This window comes from Rousettus aegyptiacus, unplaced genomic scaffold (genome assembly GCF_014176215.1).
Source record: "Rousettus aegyptiacus isolate mRouAeg1 unplaced genomic scaffold, mRouAeg1.p scaffold_m13_p_15, whole genome shotgun sequence".
Lineage (NCBI taxonomy): Eukaryota > Metazoa > Chordata > Mammalia > Chiroptera > Pteropodidae > Rousettus > Rousettus aegyptiacus.
In genome coordinates this window covers 17,406,325-17,432,571 of record NW_023416290.1, presented here as the reverse complement: position 1 = coordinate 17,432,571, position 26,247 = coordinate 17,406,325, and the positions used below count along the sequence as shown (strand labels likewise).

At 37.1% G+C, this 26,247-nt stretch overlaps 1 pseudogene; it reads left to right on the top strand.

The window, feature by feature from the left end:
* The first annotated feature begins 1,932 nt into the window (after window positions 1–1,932).
* Window positions 1,933–2,051, top strand: LOC118612193 (annotated as a pseudogene).
* Window positions 2,052–26,247: the final 24,196 nt, after the last annotated feature.

The following is a 26,247-nucleotide window of genomic DNA, read 5'->3' as shown; positions in this document are numbered from 1 at the left end:
TGGCTAGATCAGAGAGCAGGTTAGACTTGAAAACATAAAGTGGCTAGCCCATGAAAACTGTAGGCAGAGACCAAATTGAAAATACAAGTTTGGTCTCTTGGAATTTCATCCTCCTCCATTGAAAGGTACAATGCATTTGGAGAAAGAGAAAAGAAATATTTATAAGCTCAGAATCCCGGGCCCACCCTTCAACCCCATTTCAGTAAGCTAATTATTTCAAATATGCCCGAAATGTGTGTTTGAGATGCTTTTAAAAGGGCAGAGGGGTGACCTGGTGTGGAAGGTTCCTACAAGTGAGCTCTGGGAAGCAAAGGCCAGCTTTGGTTATAGCTGGAGACTGAGGAGTCTTCAGGAACTCCAAAAGTTTGCTTCTCAGTTGCAAGGAAAGCTGTGAATTTTCCAAAGGTTATTTGGCAAGAAGAGGCTGTCAGCACGTAGAGGAAGAGACCACCACTGCTGGCCCTTCCAGTTCTAGCCAGACACCATGCAGCACACAGAGGTGTTGACATCTGCAAGACACAGAGAGGGACTAGATGCACCCCATGTGCTCTGGATCCCCGGGAAGCTCTGAACAGGCAGAAGGGAGGGCTGTCTAACTTATAGGTGTTGCAAAGACACATGGGTGTAAGTGCCCTAAGGAGGATGCATGTGTCTAGACCTACAAAAGTGGAAGGAGGCTGGCAGGGTGACAGGGCATGTGGCCAACCTCTGGCTGGATGAAACACAACAAAACGCAGACTCTTCTCCTAACACTCGAAGAGAAGTAAACTCTCCCATGATCCTGTCCATGTACACCAGGCAAGAGAAGACAAACTACTCTGTGACCAGGGCTAAGTGGTGGCAGTTTCCTCAGGAAGAAGTAATAGAAGAGAAAGGAAGTGTATGTTCAACGAAGAATTTCTACTAAGACATAGATGAGACTAATAGAATGAGACTTGTGCTGTGCTGCTGGGGCTATGGTGTTGACAAGTGTGTGTGTGTGTGTGTGTGTGTGTGTGTGTGTGTGTTTCCTACATAAGAAATGAAAAGGGGGCTCAGTGGTGGAAGGCACTTTTTTGGGAAATGGGTTATATGAAGGCAGATGGTTTTCTCAGGGTTTTGGTTACCTCATACCCTTTCAGATGTAATCTTTGTGTTCAATTTGAAGCTCCTTTCTTTCTGGTAACTCTTCTTTTCCCCTGAACGTTATATCCTCCTGACTTATTCTTTCTCGTCACTCTAAGATCAACTTGGTTCTAGGTGAAAGAGTGTCTTGAAATTGCTGTGCCCTCTGGCACACACACTTCCTCCCTCTCTATCAGGTCCAGGAAGACTCAGAGGGGGCATGAGAAAACTCTTCAACAGAATTCTCCATGTGGTCAATCCAGGGAGCTTTCTTTTTCCTGCAAGTCCCCAGAAAAGACCTGAAGATTCTTCTACGATTGTTGGGAAACAGGGATGGGTTCTAGGCACATTCATGCCTTCAGCTTTGCAATGCAAACTGTAATTAGTCACCCTGCATTTGACCTCATCAGAATGACTTTGGACCTCTAGCTACCAGGCAAAGTCATCTGCCTGCAGTTGCTAAGGCCTCTTGGGACTCCTTGTTTCTTGGGATCCTTTGCCTTTTCTGTCATGGAGGGATGCAAACGCAATAGATCTCACAGTCCCTGTCCCCAAGAAACTTGAGATGGAAGTGGGATAAATACAGACAAGATAAGACATATGAGCCCATCGAGAAGAAAATATAAACAATTCCTTGGTGATTTAAAATGTTTATTATCTCTCCCAACTACTTGATTGTGTTTGGCTATCTGTCTTTTCAATGAATGTGACTATATCCAATTCTGAAGGAGTTTATCACTTTATAGACAGATTCTAATTAGTTTATAGGATATCTGAAGTAAGTTCATGTGATAATAAGTCATTTCTGCTTCACAAAATGCCAAAGAAGTCTGTAGCCATACCACCCTGAACAAGCCCAATCCTGTCTGATCTCGGAAGCTAAGCAGGGTCAAGCCTGGTTAATACTTGGATGGGAGACCACTTAGGAAGACCAGGTGCTGTAGGCATAAAAAATAAAAAATAAGGGATTGTAACCTGACAAGTCCTTGCAATCTGTGAGGTCAACCAAGGGGTGCCTCACCTAAAAAAATGACAAAAAAAATAGACATTAGAAACTACATTTGGTTGTTGTAAATAATCGCCTTTTAAATTTTGAGACTGGAATTTTTTTAAGACATTGAGAGTATTCTGGAGAATTTCTAAATGTATTGACTTCCTGCCTGAATAATTTGTGTTTCAAAATAATAAGGTGCTGCATCTTGATAAAAGTCCCATACAGAATTATTCCCATTTTCCTCTAGTTAGTAGTCATAGGCTCAGAATTCTCTCCAAGGATTTTTACAATTGTCTAAAACATCTATCATTGAAAAACATGTAGTTAGCGATCATTAAAAACTAAATCTCCGAATTGATTAGATAATCAGTACAGGGGTTTCACACACATCCTTTGCTTTTACAGAAGGAGATTTCATGCTTAGAAGTACACGTGTGGGGAAAGGTATAATTTTTGAGATGCTCTAAATATCCCTTTAGATTCCTTTATATTATTATAGATAATATTAATTAGTTGGGGGCAAGATACCAAAGCTTTTAGGCTCTTGCTGAATAAAAATTCCCTAGGGTTGACAGTGGGGAACATGATAAGTTCTTATCAACCTCTACTACATTAGCATGAATTAAGATCATATGTGAACTGAAAGCAACTTGGAGATAGATCATTGACTACATGTTCTTCACTTAACAGATGAGGAACCTGAAACTCAGAGGGCATAAATAATGAGGCTGATGATGGGGGAGAAGAGCAGTTGAAAGGGAGACTCTGAGAAGACAGTGAACATCGGTGAGTGTTTTGTTTAGGCTTACTTTATTTATACATATTTATCAGGTGGAATACCTGTTTCCTGCACAGTTCCAGAGACAAATTCTTATCTACATTAGACTTTCTAGGGGTCTTTAGAGGCCATAAGTATGCTTCTCTTTGTTCTAAACTCACTAGTGGATAGGAAACAAATACTTCATTGTGAAGAAATTAATACATCCCCGAGGATGAGCAATTTACCCCCTCTCCCTGGTGAAAACAGCCCTCTGGGAGCTGGTGTGGCATCCAAGACACCAGGGACCCAGTTTGTTTATTTCTTTTATTGGTTGTATTTCCTAAATTCCTGCCTCTAATGAGCAAATAGGTTTTAGATGCACATAAAGTTCATTTATTTCCTTTGATAGGTTTACATATTTATAGAAAAACAAACCACTCCAAGCACTGAAAGAACAAATTCATGCAGCTGCGTAAAATCTTTTAATTATGACAGAAATAACTCTTTGAGTTTTAAATCAGTAAAACAAAGTTAAGTGGAAAACTGAAAGCTTTTGTTTGACAAACATATTTTTCCAAACAGATTGAAAACTTTTGGGTCTCAGACACTATTCTACTAGTGTTTTAAATTTAATTTATGGACTTTGAAAAAATCCTGACCCAAGTAATTTTTTTTCAGAAGCATCCAATTTACATGAGTTTTAAATAAAAATAAGAGGCTTTTAAAGTTAAAAATTATTACTTAGGAATTACAAACAAAAGCTTGAGTTCCTTATGGAGGACACAAAGAAACATGTTTAATCAGATAAATTAATTTTATTTCAAAGTTATAAATTATAGTTTCTTTCCCAAGTTAGTTCACTTAAGTAGTCTTTGGTAGAAAAATCCCAATATTTGGTAAGATTACACCGATAACAAGGTTATTGCACTCAAACTTTGTTTTGGTTGTTAACAGATTTGAAATTAGGCAAAAGAAATTAAAAGTGTTTTTTTTTCAGGACTCTAGAAAAATTTATTTGAACTTTTATATAGTTCTTATTAGTTGCATTTAATTTATTTATGCTTCAAATTTTATAATTAAAATATAAAAAATCATAAGTCTAAATGTGTCTCAGACTTCAGGGGAGCTAATATCTTAAATAAAAAAAACCTTCCAGAATATTTACAGGATACACTTTTAGAGTATGATAGTAGGATGCTGTGATTCTCAAACCTTTGCTGTTTTTTTTTTTTTTTTATTTTCTTTGGCCCATTTTATGCCCTGGGAGCTAAAACGATTGCTTCGGGAGAGAAAAATTAGACCATCTCCTCTCTATAAAGCATGTGAAAAGTTTTTTTTTTTTCTTCAAATAAAAAGAAATGCTCTTTTTAAAAACCTAGCTTCTGAAATAGTAAAAAGAAAAAAAGAATCAAAATAATCTCAAAATTCTATTTCTATATTTCACTGTTTTCTAGTTAAAGAGAAGCTTGCCACTGAAAATTATTTTCTATATGGTGAAACTTTTGCTTATTTTAGAAAGCAGCCAATATTTTGGTGATACCTAGTTAAATTTGTTTTCTTAATTTTGCACAAACATAAGACTCAATGCTGAGGAGCATTAAAAGAATTAAAAAAAAAATTTTCCCATTTAAATTCATGACATCTTATTTGTACCATAAAGTATATTTTACACTAGTTAAAACGATATATTATTCTTTGTATTTAAATTTTACTTATTCCTCCAAATGCCCACGGTGAAATAGTGCATGCCCATAGGCCCAGGTGCAGTGAGATAACACAGGAGCGTTTGTTCTATCTACCCTGTACCTACCCAGTGGGCATATTGTCCATTGAGCTCACCGCTGACTCACTGAGAGCACGGACTTATTACGCATTCATTCAATAGATTCCATAAAGAGTTCTTGCGCCAAACATCGTGCCGCAAACTGGGAACGCCTTAATGAAAAACACAGACCCTCAGTGACAGCCGCGGGATGGGGTGCGGACCGGGGACACTGGGAAATTCAGAGTTGTCACCTGATGCGGAGGATGAGCAATCTTTTACTTGTTCTTAGGAGATCACATATTACCAATTCTACAGTTATAAAACCACAGGAAAAATCGATTTAATTCTTCTTGTGAGAGCCATCGCCAAACCTGGAATCCGTGGGGAAGGATCCTCCTTCTGGGAATAAGGAATAGATTTTCACATGAGGAACACAGGAAGGCAGTGGATTGGCCCCCGATCCATTTCTTGAATCCGGGGGGACATTGGCTACCCCGGGAGTGAGTTCAGCAGCTTGCCCTGGATGACAGGAGAGCAGAGCCCTGGGCCTGTGGATCCACGTTGAAAGGAAACCGCCACCCTGTGTCGCGAGGAAGCGCAATGGGAACAGCTAATGAATAAAATCTTAGAACTCCAGCGCCCTGAGCCTTGTGCCCTTCTTCCTGGGTGCTCATAACTGGAAATCTCTGGGAATCTGGATGGGTCTCCACAGAACCATTCCTTCCTTCCATTCGGAAAACATCTCCCTTTCCTGGCATGGGATGTGGCACCTAGTAGGTGATTAATAAAGATTCACAGAATGAATAAATATCAAGTTCCTCTATTACTAGACACTTTGGAAATGATATAGAACAAGAGAAAAAGTAAACTCTTTTATTTATTCATTAAAAAATTAGCGTAATCAGGATTATGAATTTTTAGGAACCGAGACACAACTTTTGTCTTTTTTTTTTTAATTTAAATATTTATTTTCTGCCTGGCATGGTTCCTTTCCCTTTAAATTTGTTGGCTGACACAGAAGTCTTGTGTACATCAAGGCTCATGAAACAAGTGTACTTTGATCAAACTATGTCAGTCTCCTCTCCTTAGCATTCTCTCTCTTATTCTCTCAACACCCCCAAGTCAAATAAACATGGAGAAAAGATCTCAGGATACAGTTTCAAGAGTCCTATTGTCTCTAGCAATACAGGACTTGTTTTTAGCACATATCACAAACCCTATAGAATAGACCCTTCATGACTTCTTTCTCAAGTTGGAAGTTGATTTCCATATTCTTTTCATCAGTAAAACTCTGAAATATACCTGTGACTAATTGTAATTTTAATCACCCCATGTCTGTGTGATCTAGATAAAAAGAGAAAAAGCTTTTTTATTTTGACGATTTTCCATCATACACAAAGATAAAGACAGCAGTACAATGAGTTTGGAGTGCCAACTTTAGGTGTCCACAACTGTCAAACTGTGGCTCATCTTTTTTATCTATTACTCCACCCACTCCCCTATGACAAGGATTATTTTGAAGTAAAGCCAATATATCACAATGTTTCATCTTCGCATATTATAGTATATATCCCCAAAAAGATGAGGACTCAAGATTAATCTAAAAATTATCTAAAAATTAATAATAATTCATTAATATTATCAAATGTCTACTTAGTATTTACATTTCTTAAATGGACTTTAAATTAGATTTTATAGATATGTTCAAATAGGCTATAAATAAGAGTTCTATATTGAAACCGGTAATATATTTTTTAATGTCTTTCACTAATCTGTACATTTCCCCTTAACCTCTATTTACTTGTAACATGTTTGTGGATTACATGTCTGTGATGTGATAAACCTTGGTCCCTTGTATTTTCTATAAATTGGTAGTATGTCTGGAACCTTATTTGACTCAGATTTTATTTATTCATTTTTTTAAAACAAAACTTCCTTTTTGGTGGTGATGTTTTTCCTCACCGGGAGTTATGAAACATCCAGGTTATCCCTTTTCTTGTCGGGCTCCCATCCATTTATGAGTATTGCCCAGATCTATTACTTGTTTAGAAATTATAAAGTGGTAACATTATAATTTCTCACTTACTTTTCATTGATTAGCTAGAAAACTTCTATATGGAGAACATTTCTGTTGATTTTTGACTTACCCAGAAGTACAGATTGTAAAGGCCAGGATAAATGTTTTTTTCATTGATTTACCAGTTTTTGAAATATTAATGGTTCTTTCCAACTTTCCAAGATAATCAGTACATTTTCAAGTATAATTATGAACTTATGAATTTAATTTAATTATATTTAATGTTTTAATCCATTGCAGTTATTATCCTTATTAACACTCAAATCAACTTCTTTATGCCCAGTGGATTCTTTTGCTACAACCCTAGGAATCTATGATGGCTTCTTTGTTTTCTGTTTTGACCAGATGGTAAATATTTTAGCTGTAATTACCATGGACAATATAGAAATGGATAAGGGTGGCTGAGTTCTTTCTTTATAAAAGTCAGGCCCACAGGACACCATTTGCAGACCCCTGTTCTAATGTATAAAAACCTAAGTTCCAAGAGAAAAATACAGAGAAAAAGCAACATCCTTAAGCACCTTTAATTCTTGCTCTATCTCTTCACCCTACCAAAATGTTTTCCTTTTTAATAGTCTGAGAAGGAAGAGGCAGGAGTGGCAAAGCACAGTTAGAGTGAATGATGGGGAGCAAGTGGAACTGATTTCGTGAGATAATAATGCTAACTCCTTGTTGAAATTAAAAACATTTTATGTATGTTTTTATATGCTATATATGTGTATATATACGTATGCAGATACATGTACATACATAGAGATTTTGTATTTTGTACGTAAATGTCTTGGGCTGCTTGACAGAATGCCGACCATAACTGCAGGACAATATTCAATCTCCTCATGTTAAAACCCATTAGCAAGTCTTTCTTTAGGATTACCTGGTGCCTCTGCTGGTGGACTCCAAGAATCTCAGTGTTGGATGATTTTTCAGCTTATCTAGTACAGCCCTTTCTTTTGTGTGACTTTCTCTTAAATCATCCAACAACCAGCCATACAGACTCTTGTCGATCACCTCTAGTGATGAGAGACTCACTTCCTACTTAGGTAGCCCATTTCTCAAATGCTTCTCGAAACGATTTTCTCTGTATTAATTCCACATCTGTATTTTCTCCACCACTTCTATAAGTAAGTCATTCCCAGCTGCCTAGCTTGGTCAAATTCCTGACATATGCTTTCCTATGACTTGTACCTTTTCTGTGTGGAATTTGTCACCCCTATTTGTGTGGGCGTTTAACCAGTTGCTATCCTTATATTAGACCGTAAGCTTCAAGAGGGGAGGGATTACGGGTGTTTTTATTTATACTGTATACCAAATATCTAGCATAAAGCAGACTTTCAAGAAATATTTTTCAAATGAATAAATTGGTTCTTATTTTTCCCTCTATAGCTACATAGACTAAGTAAAATACCCTATTCCCCTTAATCTCATTTTTCCTAGGGTAAACATCTAAGTTTTCTCCAGATTTCCTCTTCTTGTTTAGCTTCTGATTTGTTTGTTATCGTAGCTGTTTTCCTTTGAGCAGATTCCAGCCAGGCACTGAGAATTGACTAATAGTCTAGATACATCTTCACTAGGTTAGGTTTGGAACGGGACCATTGTGTCCTTGTAGAGACTGAAACCACAATTGGTATCTGGTAACGGCATTATATGATGTTGATTCATGTGCTGCATTAAAAATATTTTGTCCCTTTACCTTTTTATTTCCAAGTGTTTAATGACTCCGTTGGCAATTAACGCTATCAGAGTGTTCGATTTATTTAAGTTCACTGTGTTAGCAGTTTTCTCACACATGATGTTGGTTTAAATAAATGTCCTATTTACCATATTTTTATATTGAAAACCTGTTTATGTGATCCCTGACAAGTACAATTTAAAATGAATATATTACTATTCTTCACCAAATAATCTGAAAAAAAAAAAGAGAGTTCCTTTATCCTTATTCCTGGATAATAAATGATTTGAGTCTCCCCCCAACTCACCCTAATAACAACATAGCAGTTCAGCTGGTCAGGAGTTGATCCTTGTGTGGTGTATTCTTTTAGGATCTCATTTCCAATATATTTTGGTTTCTAATGTTTACCGATCTGCATTCCTTGTTTTGGACAGTGTTCCGGAGGACAGCGGCAGTCCATCGGTTTCTGTGCCCCTGATAAAAGTCGCTCTCCATTTCAGCAAAGCTTCCCTTTCCGTGGGATTTGCAGTGGTAATTGAATATCTGAGCTAGGCATCTGCTCTCATGAATTCGTTCCTTGGAATACATTCAGCAACTGTCTAATCTCATCTCTCTCACAAACAACACAGGCCTGGAACATCATGATCTCTTATTAATTAAAGGGACAAGGAGCTTAGGACCTGCTGCTCTGAGAGATTCCAGACCAGCAAGGGCTCTGGTGAATAGCTGACCCAGGCATAAATGCTGGCCAGTCTTTTTCCTTTTAGGGTGTGGATTCATCTGATTTCCATTCATGTAAAAAGGACAGAATGCACTGAATTATAAATTTCCTCTCTATCCTTATCATAATAAGTATTTCACAGGCACCATAGTTGTGGGCGTAAACATACATGATAGAAAATCCTAAGTAATGTAGGATTTTTGTTCAACTTCAGAATACAGATACAAGTTTAGTGCCCCTAGTCTCTTTTCTTCTACCTCCTTTTTTGTTATCTCAGATGCTTCTGTGACTTCTGCTGCATTTTTGTTCCATGAACTCTCAGACATTTCTTTCCCAAGTGTTAGGTTCAGGAATCAGATTGTTAGTTGGGCATCTCCATCTGGGTTTTTGAATGTTTCCTTCAACTAAGCATATCCAAAATCAAAGGCATCAACTTTCTTTTCATATTATTTCAAAATTCTGTCTTTCTATTAATACTAATATGAGTCATTTAGTCCCTCAGACTCAACATCTTCCTCAAAACTGCCACCTATTTGTTCATTCTCATATACCCATACAACCTGTATCCTGCAATGCTGAAATGCCTCTTACTTGTTTCTTCAACTCAAACCTCTTAGCTCTCATATGAAAAATGCATATACAAAATACACATAAAAGTTTGCTTACAATCACAATAAGCTCAGAGGTGAACTTAATTCACTTGCATTAACAAGGCTCGTGGGTATGTGAATCAAGTTTATCCTGGGCCACCTGCTGCGCACTTGGAATTGTGGCATTACGTCCAGTCAGTTCTCCCATTCATTCTCAAAACCGTTCCTATTAGGATGATAAGGTATGACTTTAATCAGGGGTTCACATGCCCTCTAACATCATGAACATCTTCTAGGGACAAATGATTCGCTTTAGTACTTGTGTCTCAATGCTAGCCTCTGCCTCAGTGCCTGTGCTCTGGATGGTCCCTTTACCAGCAATGCTACCCTCATCCACTCCCACCTTTCCAAACCCCACTTCCTCCATAAAGGACTTACATCAAGGCAAATCTCTTCTGAAAAGCACTTATCTAAATTGCTTTTATCGCATTCACATCTCCACATTCTTGTTCTGAAATCTCCCGTATACTTATTGTTTATTCAAGCATGGTATTGCTTTATATGGTTTATTCATTGTTTCATAGGTCAGTTTTATTTCTCTAATGAGATAATGACAGGGTGATGGAGGGCAAAGCGCATGGACCACTCAGCAGTATTAGCTATTGTCATCATGTTGTACATTACCTTTCCAGAACTTATTTATCTTAGAACTGGAAGTTGTACCTTTTGACTACCTTCCTCCAATTCCCTCTCCTACCTTCCACCTCTGCTAACCACAAGTCTGATCTCTTTTTCTGAGTTGTTGTTTTTAAAGATTTCACATATAAGTGAGATCATACAGTATTTGTCTAGAGCTTCATTTGTCTCTGTCTGACTTATTTCATTTAGCATAATGCCTGCAAGGTTCATTTATGTTGTCCCAAGTGATAGGATTTCCTCATTTTTTGTGACTGAATAATATTCCATTGTATATAGATACCATAACTTCTTCATTCATTTATTGATAGACACTTAAGATTGTTTTCATGTCTTGACTACTGTAAATAATGCTGCTATGAACTGGACAGGCAGATATTTTTTCATGTTAGTGTTTTTGTTTCGTTGGATATATTCTCAGAAGTGGAATTACTGGATTATGTAATTGTTCTATTTTTAATTTTTTGAGGATCTTCATATGGTTTCTCATAGTGACTTTAATTTCTTCTTTGATCCATTGGTTGTTCAGAAGAGCATTGTTTAATTTTTATGTTAATAAATTTTCAAGTATTCTTCTTGTAATTGATTTTTAGTTTCACACCATTGTGGTCAAAGAAGATACTTCATATGATTTCAATGTATTTGGGTTTGCTAAGATTTGTTTTGTGGTCAAACATATGGTCTATCCTAGAAAATGTTCTATGTGCACTTAAGAAGAATATGTATTCTGGTATTGCTGAATAAAATGTTCTGTATATGTCTGCTAGGTCTACTTGGACTATAGTGTTGTTCAAACTCACTATTTTCTTATTGATTCTTTGTCTGAATCATCTATTATTGAGCGTGGGGTATTAACAACAATTATTGTTGTAGTACTTATTTCTCCATTTAGTTCTGTCACTTTTTGCTTTGTGTGTATTTAGGTGCTTTACGATCAGACACATATTTACAATTGTTGCATCTTCTTGATTTAGTAACCCCTTTATCATTATATAATGACCTTCTTTTTCTCTCTCTCTCTTGTTTTTTTCTTTTACCATTTTTAAAGTTTATTTTGTCTGATGTAAGTATAGCTGCCCATGAATTTTTTTGGTTACTATTTTCTTGAAATGTCTTTTTCCATCCCATCATTCTCAGTCTAGGTATATCTTTAAGGCTAAATAAAGTGAGTCTCTTGTAGGTTGTATATTGTTGGATTTTTTTGGTCCATCCAGCCATTCTGTGTTTATTGATTGTAAAATTTTAGATGCTAGTTTCTGTTCTCTAATAACACTAAGGAACATTTTTGAGTGCTTAGCACTGTCAGCAATGTTACCAAAGTTACCCGTATTAAGTTACCTGTGTTTTAATCCTTATAGCAATACTATGAGGCAGAGACTATCTTGTCCTTTTTCTATACTCAAGGAAACTGAGCCACAGGGTGGTAAAAAACTTGCCCAAATGAGTGGCAGGGCTGGAAGTTTAATCCAGGTAATGTGGCTTCAGACCTTGTTCTTAGCCATGTCACAATATCTCCTCCCACCTCACCTCTTCATTGGCTCTCTCTCATCCACTACTCGTAACCCTTTTTGTGTCCATCCCATCTGTATCCTTGCCTTTGGTCTGCCCTCTCCAGCAGTGTTCCACATCCAGCAGAGTGAATCTCCCTCGTTCCTTCAGGTTCTCGGGTGATTTGCTATCCCATGATAACAGAGATAAGGACACATGGGAGAAAATTAGGGGTAAGATAAATGAGGGAAAGACCTTGGAAGATAAGGCACTGATATATTTATTTATTTGTCATGACAATTTTATTGAGTTTCACTAGGTGAAAAAGATTGTCGTAGCCAGATGTTAGAGGGAAATACAAAATGATTTACTAGGGCCCCAGAGCATAGAATTCAACAGGAGAAATAGGCATGAAAAGTTATGTTTTGTAATGGTAAGAGCTGAAGATATTCAGGGGAGACAGATCACTTGTAACTAGCAGAAGACACTGGAAAGTGTTTGGATGAATTATAGCCTGAATCAAACATATTACCACATATCCACAGCTATCCACTTCTCAGTGATGGCTAGGCAGGGGAGCAGGGAGAACAGGTCCCAGGTCCCAGAACACTGTCATAATCCGGTGGATTGCCCAGTCTTGCACAGAGCATCCTTCTCCAAATTTGGTCAGTGACAACTCAACTTAAGAAGGCATCTACAGGGATTGGGAACATAAGCTTCTAAACTGAGACATTTAGAAAGAGGATCACATTTGAAGTGCTATTTAAATCAGTCTCTAAAACTCTTATAAAAGTTGAGAAAAAAATTCCACAGATTTTAAAATATTTCCTGATTACCAAGAATATGACATTTGTCATTACAGTCTGAAGGATTGTGATTATGACTATTGTTACAATTTTGAGTGTATTTAAAAAATAATACTTAACACTAGGAGGCAAAAGAGGCAACTGTAAAAAATAAAATTGAAGTTGAAGAGGGACTTTATTTGGCCTGATTTTCAAGAGCACTATTGAAAACTTTGACTACTTCTTAAAAATTGTTTTTCTAATTATGAGAAATATTGCCTCTTTTCATTCTCTTCCCTCATTAAAAAAACATTCTGGTTACTCTGAGAAAGAGTTATTATAGAAGATTTAACTCTTCTAAATGCCTTTTCAAATCATCTGGTCAAGATTCTGAAGGTCTTTGAAAGTACTCAGAAGTTGTGATGCTCGTGACTTATTGGATTTCCCCCTTTAAATATTTGCATGTGACTTCATTTGGTTGACATGTTATTTCGACCTGGTCTCAAGGTCATGCATGGAAAGAGGAGCCCTTCCTGGGCTTTACTTTTAATGAAGAGTATGGCACAAATGTGCAGCCACCTTAGCTTGTCTCTATTTCCATCTCATTTTATCATTTTTGGTTTGTGATTTCATGTGCAGTCATATTTTGGCAACTTTACCTTCTGTTCAGACTTCTAGAAAGCAGAGAAAATGGCTTATTCTTTCTTGTTATTTGTCCCAGCTTTGAAAATTTTTTTTTAGATAAGGGAGGAATTCAACCTAGGTTATTGATTTGGTTCCTTCTGCACTGCCCAGTACAATATCTAAGGATTTATGAGTGTGTTGGTATCAGAGGTATGGAAATAAAACCCTGTTTTTACAAAAGCACAAGCTGCCATATCATAAACAAAGTTAACAATATTTTATTTAAATATTAGTAAAATTTTTCCATTTGGAGTAAATAATTATTGTGCTTAGTGATGTGTGTTGGTATTTCCAACAGTGGGTGGATCTTTTTGTCTTTCACTTGCCTTTGGAAAGTATGGTTCAGGTGGCTATTGATTCATAGCCATAAGAAGTGCCTTTGCTTGATTTTTAAACTTAATGTTTATTAAACTCTATTGTATTTTCTTCCTTCTTTTCTTCTTTCTTCCCTCTCTCCCTTCTTTCCCACCTCTCTACTTCCCTCCCTTTCCTCTTTCTTTCTCCCCCTCCAGCTCTCCATACTTTCATTCCTTCTTGATACAATGAAATGATTACTGAAATAACAACCATTAATCTATAAAACATATTGAGCCTTCTGTCCTTTTGCCTTTGGGCAACAAGTAACAGCATTGAGTAGTTTATTACTGGAAGCTGGCTGACATAGTAGTTTGGATTAGATGATAATAAAAATGTTTAGTTTTCTTACAAAGATATTTAACAAGAAAATAAAATCAAGGTAGGGAGATTTTCTATTAAGAATATCTGAATATATTTTGAGTATTAAACATTCTCTGCCTATTATTACTAAATTGAACAAATGATAAAAGGAAAAAAAAACATTATTTGCTTTCAAAACTACCTGAGTTTTGAGAGGAAAAATCAATAAAGCAATGTGTTACAGAAGCCATTTCTTTGAGTTCTATGTCACATGCACTGACAAAAATGGATGTGGTTTCCTGAGGGACAGGATTTGTGTACCACAAGGTGGGGGAAATGGCCAGAACAAGAAAGAGAAAGATGGCTTTTTGTTTGTTTATTCTGTTTTGTTTTATTTGATTTTATTTTTCTTCTAAACAAATGGGTGTGGCACACTCTGATTTCAAAATAGAGAAGGTCTGTCTGGAAGGAAACTTCCCTATTTTTTCACCACAGGTTTGTCTTGAAGAGAGACCTGAAGAGGTTTTTTTTTTTTTCTCTCTCTCTCTCTATTTTTTCTAAATCTATTCAAGATAGATGACTGCAGTTATCTTAAACGTCCTCGGTATGTTTTCCCATGATGACAGAGAGATCTACTTTCCTTCCCTGTCCTTCTCCATTGACTTGGAGGGCGGCAGAGCTTTGGTTCATGCTGCAATTCCTCCAAAGTAGCCCCAAGCCCTAGAGCTTCTCTTTCTTCTCTCCTTTCTCTCCATTCTTTTTCTTTCAACAAATATTTATGGGCATCTTGTATCTGCTGTACACTCTTAAATGTTAGGTAAGCGGGTTATAGCTGATGATCTCTAAAAGCTTCTAGTCCAGAGGGTTAAGATGGAGAAGTAAAAAAGCAATTATAGCACATCCATCAGGCAGCTCCCAGGTGAGCTCCCCAGGCTGACACTGGTTTTCTTGTCAGTACAGAATGGATTTGTGGGAGGTATAAACTAAAGAGAGTAATCTGGAAATAACATCCCAAGATCTCACAGAGAAATTGTTCTACAGATGGAAGGCTCTAGACTAGTTGAAAACTCCACCTCTGGTTATGGATCCCTCTCTCCATGGGTCCAAGAGTGGATTAACCCTCTCTTGGAGGACTAGCACCTTGGGGTGCTCTGGAGGGAATCGCCAGGGCACGGCATGTTCCATATTGCTCTCTAAGGGTGATGCTTTACTTTTCAAGCTACTCCATGGCTCCTGGCTGCAGAAAGCAGGATCATTTCTTGTGAAGATGAGAGATGATAATAATATTCAACTTCTCATGGGCAAGGTACTTCTTATGGGTTAAGCATTTTTAACCCATTTTCTTTTCTCTTTACAATAAACATTTGAGATAGGAAATATTATTTCTCAAATTAATAGATGGGAAAACAGAGGCTTAAAAATATTAAGGAGCTTATCTATTGTTTTGGAGCTATCAAGTGGTGAAGCCATTATCAGAAGCTGAGCAATCTGACTGCAGAGCCCACACTTTAAAAAGTTACATTCTACAGTCTTAAGACTAAACAATGAAGGTATGAGAGAGGGATCTAATTGATATGTGTTCCAGTGCTGGTGTTGATACCGCTTGATTAAATAGGGATAATAATTTTTAGGTAACCAGTCTTGAGGTTCTATAGCTTTCATTGCCCAGGTAAATGGTAGTTGTTACTACCATGCCTCAAAGTTCTCCCCCTAAAAATAAGAGGGCTGATAGGTGACCCATACTCTTCCAGCTAAAGTAACTATAATACCCAAACCTTTCTGAGTTTGGCCAAGGCATTTACACACTTCGACACATTTTTGATTCTTTAAATCTAGTAATTAGGAACAAAATTCTTAAGATTTTTCTTGAAATAAGGCACACCTGTGGGATGTGGAGACTCTTCTTTCCCTCAGGGATTAGGCCCATGACCTGGTGACCTGGTAAGGAGCCTTAAACTGTTCACATCATTATTGGAAGAGACTAGGGAGGCTATTGGGGACCAGAGAAAAACTAGCATTCAAAAGCTAATGGCAGGAAAAATTACTAAAAACAAGGCCATGCCTGTGGGCAAGATGCTTTCTGGTTGATTTATTCTCTAGGTAGGTCTATAAATAAGGGAGGAGAGAGAACACACAAGATGGGCTTTAATGATTAGGACCTGATAGATGATCTGCTCACAGGACAATGGTGACATAGATGCCTTTGTGAGTGAATGTTGTTCAAATGTGCATGTCTCTTAATTTTCTGTCGTAGTTCTCATTTAGTTCTGTTCTTATTGATGATGGTGATAATTAAATGAATAAATAGGTAAAACATAATTTATTTATATACCTTTTCACATTTTGGAAAAAAAACCACCCTTTATCAGACCTGCTTCCAATGTTTGGTGCATAAATATGGTGAATTTAGTGTTGTGTGACTCTCTCCCCAGGGAGCAGAGTAGCCTTGAGCTTTTCTTGGAATATCTCTTAGCGCAGGTGCCCTGAATATGTTAGATGCAAATCCATCCCCTCATGTCTAGAATAGAGTTGAATCAAACATATTCAAACCTTGTGCATATGCAGTGGTTAGCTTTCTTCTTGGACATATTATATTTTCTTGTGTCCTTTCTGAAAAAGCTCCTCAGTTTTTACCAGGGCTATTGGCAAAGCAGAAGTTAAAAGTGGCTCCAGCAGCCTCAGGCCCTCCAGCTGCTGGCAATTAGTCTCCCCAGACCTTCCCTCAGGAATGTCCTGCTGACTTAATAAGCTAAAGGCCTGGAGCGGTTGTCTCTCCGGTAGGTGGGATGCTAACCCAGGGATGGGTGGGGCGGGTGGATGCTCCGGAGAAAGATGTGTGAGCCCCAACAACTTCCACGTTGTGTCAGAGTTGCGGACAGCTCAGCCCACCGACATGTGCTTCACTTTGGAACTGAGACCAAATTCTGTGTTTTCAGTCACATCCTAGCTAAACGGAAAGATGGGAACAAATGAAAATAAACACTCTTGTTAACAGAAGAAAGATGCCTTGCTGCCCTGTGTACCTACTTCTCATCTTAATAAAAGATAAACATTGCTGACCTTCTGCTATACTAGAACTAGCACTGCTGTGTAGATACTGAGCCTACCAAAACCTCCAGAATGCATCTCCTTACCAGGATACTGGGGTATCTATTATTCCCGAAGAGAACATCAAATCTCTCTAACTGAATATAAATGTATTGGATAAAGTTTTTAAATTTTACCCAATGTATTCCACCCCACACCCACCACTGTCATTTGTTAATTTGTTTTCTCCTTGAAGGTCTTCTAAAGGTTGGCCTTGGGGTTAAGGTTTATTTTACCAGGGAAGGTGAAGGATAATAATCGGTTTTGCATTTAAATCTCATCTCTTGGAGATTTAAATAAGACTTTAAAAAATTTCATCATGAGATCATAGTATGCACTCAAGTAAATGATAAGGTTTGTTTTATTCAGAACTTTCAAAGGTGGCTTTACAATGAAGAATAGAGATATTCCAGCTGAGAAATTAAGAAGTTATGGAATTAGAATAACACAATTTGCAGTTTGATATATTAATAGATCTAGGTAACAACCATGAATGGATGCTAAGTTCACAAAAAAGAGAGACAGTTAAAAATTTATATTCCTTCTTAAAACATAAAAAAAAAGAAGCAAGAGGTTCTAAATGGTAATTAGTTATGCTAACTCCCACTTCAGCAAACCAAGAATGAATTAATACCTAACCTAATTGCAGTTTTGGCTTCCCCCAGGAAATTGACCTTTAACCAGTCAATGTAGAATTACCTAGTTAGCACTAGTGACGTAATCTCCCTTATAGACCCCTCATCTTCCTCTACTCTTTGCTAAAATAACTTCCTTGCCCTACTCCCTTCTGTCTATAAAAGTCTTCCATTTTGAATGGCTTCTTGAAACTCCTTTCTAATTACTAGATGGGATACCTCCTGATTCATGGATCGTTGAATAAAGCCATTTAGATTTTCAAATTTACTCAGTTGAATTTTGTTTTTTAACATTCCTGATGGAAGAAAGCTTCAATACTTAAAGTTTTTTTGGGGGTGGGGGGGGGCTAAGATTTGATATTTATGCAGTTGGACGATAGGTTCATGGTTATTAATACTATTCTATTTACTTTTGTATATCTTTGAGATTCTCCATAACATAAGATCTTAGAAATGAAGTCAGTGGTTAAATAAAATGGATCCTGAATATAATGATAACACGGTTTTTACTCCTAATGTTACCGTTGGGGTGATGTGAAATCTGGCCTCGCCCCAGCTACATGGAAGGGGTTTTTGGTTCTTTCCCACTGACACAATAAAGAATTACTGGTCAGCAAGATTTAGAAAAAGTAAGATGTATTGAAAGTATATTGTTAGAAGGTAAACAGACCACAGGCCTGCAGCCCTGTGGACTTCGGGAGGTGATAAAAAATAAAAGACCGAGTACACTCCAAGGGAGGAGTGGGTTTTTGGTGAAGAGAGCTATAACATCACAGAAGTGGGAAGGTCTGTGTATATTTGGGCCATGATGGGAAGGTGTGAAGTTGGTACTAGATGATCCGTATGTGAGATAACCTTGACTGACAGTTGGCTGATATATAACACTTTGCCTACTGTGCATGTGCTTACCAGGAATTTGGTTTGTTATAATTAGATTCATGAACTTCCAGGCATAGGCATGATATTATAATGATAGTATAATGAGGCTGAGTTTATGGCAGGTTAGGGTTACTTTTCGTGCGCGTGTTTGTGGCTGCTTTAAGCCAGTAGCTTTTATGGCCATTATGCCTTAGGATTTGGGGTAATTCATAACCATGAAAGGGGAGCTATTTCTGGGAGGTCTTAAAGGAAGGTCTTCAGGGGAGGTTTCTATGGTTACAGAGCTGGGCCTTTGTTCTTGTCGCTCATGTCTGCTTAATTACCTAACACTAATGTTCAAGAAGAACCCCTATTTCAGTCTCCTTTGTGGGCTATCACAACTAGATACTTGGTGTTCTTTCAGTTTGGAGAATACTATTCATTCCAAAATGTTAGAAGGCTCTGTTCATGTAACACTTACGCCAGGGTCATCTCCAGACTGCTAGTTAGCACCTCCTTAAAGTCAAGAGTGTTGTTATGCCTCTGTGAAAGAAATCGGTACACTAGACTGGTTCTTGCAGACAAAAAGAGGATTCCAAAATGCAATACCAGCACCAACAGCCCCAGTACACATGTGTACAAAACCCTAGGGTGGGCCACAAACTGATTTGACCTAAATTGCTTGCATCTATTTCCATTGACAGGAATAATCAATCCCTAGATTTAAAATGGCTATATCAAACAATATAAAGGAAAATATGCAAACTTGAAAGCAAGGAACAAAATTAAGTAGGCTATGATAAATACTGGACAATATGTCAGTTGTTAATGTACATCATTATTAATGTTCAGTGAATTTAAGATATACTACTTATAGCTTTCCTTATTTAGCGCACCCAAGAATGTTTATTAGTGCTAATTAAAGGACTTGCTATTAAGTTTATTTAGAATTTAATTATTAGAAATTGTTAAGACATCGCTGCTAATTTGTGCATACAATGCTCACAGAATTTTTAAGTAATTGAATTTAAAGAATTTAAAGTATTTCCTTGAGGTAAATTCTATGCACAACAGACAGAGTAAGTTTTTAAAAATTCCCTGTAGAATTTGTTTCACCATATAGGTCTTTTAAAGATTTTTGAATCATGTGACAAAAGGTGTTTTATGGCTACCTATGTGCTTGTTATTTGTAGTAAGTTGGTGGCTTGCCTTGCTGTGCTCCTAAGGCAAGATATTGAATATCCTGCAAGTAGCTTTCCTGATACATTCTATAGTCATTCTTTCAGAAAATTAGCACAGCTTTGGGTCTATAATGATACTGCCATTTTTTCAGGACAACTATAATATTGACTTTTTGAGGCTACTGTATATCGATCCAAATTGGATAGTATTTTTTAAGTACTTCTTCTGTGCTCAGTCGCATTTGGGACAGTGAAGAAAGCATATGGCATGGTCTCTGTCCTCCCTCTGCTCATGTGAGGCTATACATATGAGAATGAACAACAGTTTAGTATAGAATCAGATGCTAAAATGCCTGGCCAGAGGATAACTGCTATTGGATATCAGAAATGGGAGACATCTATGCTGTCTCAGGTCATCGAGGAAGACTTCATGGAGGAGGTGGGATTTGAACTGGGTCTGAGAGGATGTGCAATACTTGTATAGGTGGAGAAGACAACAAAAGGTATTTCTAGTCCTGGGAGGAAAGAGCAAGATATGTGCTTTTCAACAGCTCCTGTGTGACTCAGCATTTCTCCAGGCCCCACCAGCCTGTGGATACTAATGAGGTTACAATGGAACAAATAATCTTAACTTTGCTATTTTGTTCCCTTGTCCTACTAGTATAGGCCCTCAGTTCATCTTCTTTTCTGGGGATCCCTTTAAAGGGAAATGAGTCTCTTTAAGATCTCCCCTCGGTCCTCCCACCTGATGTCAGCTGTGTGTAAGCTATCAACTGCCCCTCTTATGGTCTCCACTAAGAAAGTAGCCGTCCTTCCCCAGGCATCAGATGGCTGAGGGACTGAATCGGCTTCAAAGAAGGTGACAATATACATTTAGGGTGACTTATGGCCCTACAAATTCTACCGCTAAAGAATCTTTAAATATATCCCCCTGAGCTTGAATACAGAATTAGAAAACTAATGATGTAGAGCCCTGGACAATTTTCTAGGCCTAATAAATTCATAAATGTAGGAAAAGAGCAAGCTAATCCATAGGGTATTGGGAAAATACCTGTTCGAATATTTTAACCCTTTAGAGAATGTTAAATTAGGTCCATTTATGACTGTTTTTGCAGTTAATAACTCTTTTTGCAAGTACAGTAAGAATATGAGCGTGTCAGTGATGCTTTTGAACCAGTATAGGTGTACCGGCTGGTGAAATGTTCAAATACTAGTCTGTCTATTGGAAATTGACTTCTATCTTAATTCTCCAAGTGACCCCTCACAGTCTATCCCCAAGCCCCTTGCATAGGACCTACTCTTACCTTCTCAGATCCAGTGAGGATCAAGACTGGCATGTGGGGAAGGGTCTAGGACCACGAGGCTGAGAAAGGCATTGGGTCTTTGTGTAAGCACCCATGCCAGATTGGTGCTAAATACTTTTTTTTTCTAGTGTTCTTAATTCAATTTAAAACATTTGTGGTAAAATATACATACAGACATAAAATTTACCATTTTATTGATTTTTCAGTATACTCTTCAGTGGCATTGAGTACATTCACACTGTTGTGACAATGTGCTTTTAATACACATTCTCATTTAATTCTCACAACTTTTAAAATCCTCGTTACAAGCCATACTAAGAGAGAGAGATATTTAAGGAGTATATCAATTGTTTCATGAAAAATAAAGGCTACTAGTTGTTTTTGTTTTCTTTTTGGCTTGTTTATAGCTCATAGTTTTGTCTAAAAATCCAGCCATTAATTATGCTAATTAAATACTAAGTTAGTATTATTCAGTAGAATTTCTTCTCAAATTTAAGATTTTTAAAGTAAAATTTGGGATTTTTTAGGATTTTTAGTTTATTTAGAATTAACAAGGAAGTTTCCATTTTACCACCTGATGATAAATCTATTTAGCTGGTTGTAACCAGGGCATCTCTCTAGCAGCAGGAGGTTATGAATAGAATGGGTTATCAGTGGAGGCTGTGAAATTGCTTTCCTGGAAGACTTTTGTGAACAAGAGGAGATACCATATGTCTTGCATGACTGATTTAGTCCCTCGGAGCTGAGATTTTCAACAAAGGTATAATCTACTTTCTTACCAGAGGGAAGCTCTGACTGATGTGGGCCCCTGGGAAGTGTTATAGAAAGTTAATACTAGATGTACACATTCAAGGGGAAGCAGAGCAAAAGTAGAAAACAATCCTACTGATCCAGAAGGCCACCATTTCCTGCACTGGGTCAGATTGTCCACTATGCACCAGTTTCTGTTAACACCAGGCCACCCTGTTTCAGACTGGGCCGCCACCATCTATCCCCTGTTACATAAACAGACCATTAACTATTGTGTTTATAAATTGGTTTTGTTGAGTGAAAGAACTTAGTCCTTAGTAATTATAGGAGCAAAAAATGGCTTATCAAAGTATTTCAAACAGTACTATGTCCCAAGAAATTCTATGCCTGAGTAGTTTTGGAAGGACACTAGGAAGATCTCATTCAATAGTCTTTTGTTCCTTCCATCAGCAATTATGGACACCATTTACATGAGAGCTAGTGGTAAGATCCACTGGGGATATAATAGTGAGTGTGGTGGACATGGGGGACCATGTTTCAGCAGTCTGATATACCTTTCTCTCTGTGTGTCTTCCTGTGCTGTGTCTACATCTTTCAGCCAGAGCTTCAGGTATTCAATAGACTACCGCTGAGTGTTGGGAGGCTGGAGTAAAGTCACTCTGTGTCTTTGCTGCATCCTCTCTGTGTCTGGCAAGTATGGTCCTAGAGGTATTTGTACTTTCTATATGTTAGCAGACATCCCAGCGGCCAGGTACTAGTTTCATGAATGATGTGAAGTTGATGTGGGGCATCTAATTTCTGCTCATTCTGACTTAGCAGCACAGTTCCAGGGGCAGCTTCCTGGGCCATGAACTACAGCATTTGATTCCTATCTGACTATGGCAGAAGCAGCAGCTGCCCTGGAAGGCCAGTTCTGCAATATTGTATTTCCTACCCCAAAATATGAAATAAAAACCCATACTTAGGAAGTAAACAACTTTTAAAAATTACAAATATCATTTTATATATAATTTTGATGCTGGTAGACAGACATCTTTGTTTTCAAATTATACATGTTTAATTTTATTTGTTTTCTGATTTATTTTCATATGTATTTTTGAGCTTTTTGATGTAGAATATTTTCTCTTGAAGGGAAAACCATTTTGTTTTTGGTTTTCTTGATCCTTATTTGACTAGGGCGTTGGTCCTGGATTGGTTATTATAACTGAGCATCTTTCACCAACTTAAGCCCCTCATTCATGTTCCACCTGTGCAAACAATTTAGATGCCACATAGTCACAAGATCTGCTGTAGACAAACAAACCAAGCACTTTGAAGAGAGGATACTTAAAACAGCTAGTTATAGCAGAGACTGATGAGGAACTGGTGTTAGTTTTTCTAATTAAAATTGAGAGAGCAAGTAAATTGTCACCTAACATGTAGACATAATTCTTGTATTCACATAAACAAAGTGATTTATGCTTTTAAAACGCACAGTTTAAAATAATAACATTTTATATCGGAAAGACTGAAGAACCTAATATGCACCATAAGTGTCCTAAGAGCCCTGGATAGATAATTACTAAAATCAGCAATGTTTTCAGGTAAATGGCTTGGTGAGAGCACAACTTTCCAGGAAGGAGGTGAGAGAGGGAAGAAAGGAATGAAGGGCGACAGATACAGAAAAACAAAGCATATATCACTATGTCAGAAAAAAAAAAATCCCTTTGAAAGTAAACTTATATTTTCAACTCATGTCAAAACTAGATCACCTTAGCCAAGACTTCAAGACTTGAGATCCTTTCTTCTCTGGTATCTAGGGTTAAGAAAATAGAGGATAAAATATCCTTATAGGATGAAGAAATTATTTAAATTTTGGCCAGGATCTTTTCCCCCCTCCCTTAATTCATATAGACTCTGGGTATAATATGTTTTTTCACTGCTTACTTCTGTGTCTGACAAACATCATCTTATTTCTTTCTTTCTAAACTCTTTGAGTTAGGTACTATTATTATTAACATGACAGATGAGAAGACCAAGGCTCAGAGAGTAAGTCACTTGCTCAAAGTCGTTGAGCAAGTACATGGCAGAACAGATACATTAAAACTGAAGTCTGTGTGATTCCAGGCTCCAAAATATGAATTATTACATGACACGTCATGGGCTTGAAGTTTTGCTCAGTGCAACTCTGTGTTTCTCATCAGGAGAATTCTGTCAAGTTCAGTGTGAGTGCCTCAACATCATCAAGTCCAGACAGATATTTAAGCATAGTCTGATGAGGTCTTTTGAAGAATAAAAGTTTTTAATTTTGGTGAGATCCAAATTACCAAATTTTCCTTTTACAAATTGTGTATTTGGTGTCAAGTTGAAGAATTCTTTCCCTAGTTCTATGTCCTGAAGATTTTCTCTTATGTTATTTTCTAGAAGTTTTGGAGTCTTGTGTTTTACATTTAAGTCTGTGATCCATTTTGAGTTATTTTGTATATAAATGTGGCATTTAGGTAAAGTTCTTTATTTTTTTGCTTATGAATGTCCTATTGCTTACTACCATTTACTGTAAAGGCTATACTTCTTCCAATAAATTGCTTTTGTTCCATTGTCAAAAATTAATGGACTTATTTGCATGGATCTATTTCCAGGTTTTCTATCCTATTCTATTGACATGTGTCTAGTCCTCCTGTAACTCCACATTGTCTTGATTACTGTAGCTGTACAGTGAGCTTCAACAGCAGGAAGAGTGATCTCTTCCACTTTATTCTTTTTAAAAATTGTTTTGGCTGTTGTAAAGTCTTTCCCTTTCTATATAAATTTTATAATAAGTTTGTCTATGTCTATAAAACACTTCACTGATATTTTGATAGGAATTGCATGAAACCTATAAATCGGTTTGGGGAGATAATTTTACAATGTCGAGCTTTCCAATCCAAGAACATGGCATATCTTTCCAAATATTTAGGGATTCCTTCATTTCTTTTTTAGTCAGTATTTTATGATTTTTAGCATACAGGTGCTATATACATTTTGTTAGACTTATGCTTAAGTATTTCATTTTCTTCAAAGCAATTATATACGGTGTTATATTTTAGATTTCTGTTTCTACTTGTGTATTATAATTATATAGAAATGGAATTGATTTCTGTATACTGATCTTGTATCCTATCACATTATTGAATTTTTAAAATTAATTTTAGGAGTTATTTTGTAGATTGCTTGGGATTTTCTGTGTAGGTAATTTTGCCATATAAAAAACAGTTTTATTTCTTCTTTTCCAGTCTGTTTCTCTTTTATTTCTCTTCCTTGCCTCAGTGCAGGGCTAGAACTTCCAGTAATATGTTAGGTAAGAGTGGTGAGAGGGGACATTCTTGTCTCAATCTACATCATGAAGAAAAAGCACTCAGTTTTTCAATTTATGATTTTAGCCTTAGGTTTTTTGTAGATGTTCTTTATGAGGCTGAGTAATTTCTTCTCTATTCATATTTTTCTCAGCGAGTTTTTAATCATGAATGGATATTAAATTTTGTTAAATGTTTTTTCTGTCAATTGATATGATCTTATGATTTTTCTTTGCATGTTATTATGGTGAATTATTACATTGATTGATTTTTTAATATTGAACCAGCTTTGATATTTGAAATAAAGCCTTCTTGGTTATGGTATATAATGCTTTTCAAGCATTGTAGCATTTAATTTGCTAAAATTTTTTTAGGGATTATTGCATCTATGTTTATAAGAGATATTTGTCCATAGTTTTCTCTTTTCGTCTTTTTCTTTTCTCTTTCCTTTCTTTTCTCTTTTTCTTTTCTTTGTTTTTCTTCTTTTCTCCTTTTTTTCTATCACTATCGATGGTTCTGGGCTGCAGAACTGTCTGGCACCAAATCTGAAGGGTATGTGAGGAAACAAAAGAAAACTCAGGAAACTCACCAAGTCATTGATCAGGAGGCCCAGGTAAGGGATGGAGACTGCTGTGAGAGGGGTGAGGCCAGGTCAGGGCACAATATAGCTGGATGCTGAGAAAGTACAAGGAAGCCAAAGACGTGGTCCTTGTCCTGGGACCGAGGATCATAGTTGGAAAGACAACGCGAATGTGAGAAGGTTATAAGTAATTACAGGGCATTGTGATGAAAGCTTTACTCTGCTTTTGTTTATCCTGCCCCTGGCTGGTCTCCCTGTCACTCTTACTTTTCATACCTGGATCATAAGTTTTTCCTGATTTTGTTGTTTCCATGAGGTTTTTTATTTGTTTGTTTGTTTCTTTTGAGGAAAAATGGTGGCTTAAATTGAATTTCTGTCAGTTACATGCCAGTCTCACTGCTTCTTTTAGGCCCAGTAATCCTTTCTCTAACTCCCCACCTCCCCTGTCTCATTGCATGAACTCTTACCCCTTGTTTTGTCAGGGCCCTGGGGCTCCAGAAACCAGCAAATAGAGCAACTCTTTTCACCAACTCGTGCTTTGTCAATTGATT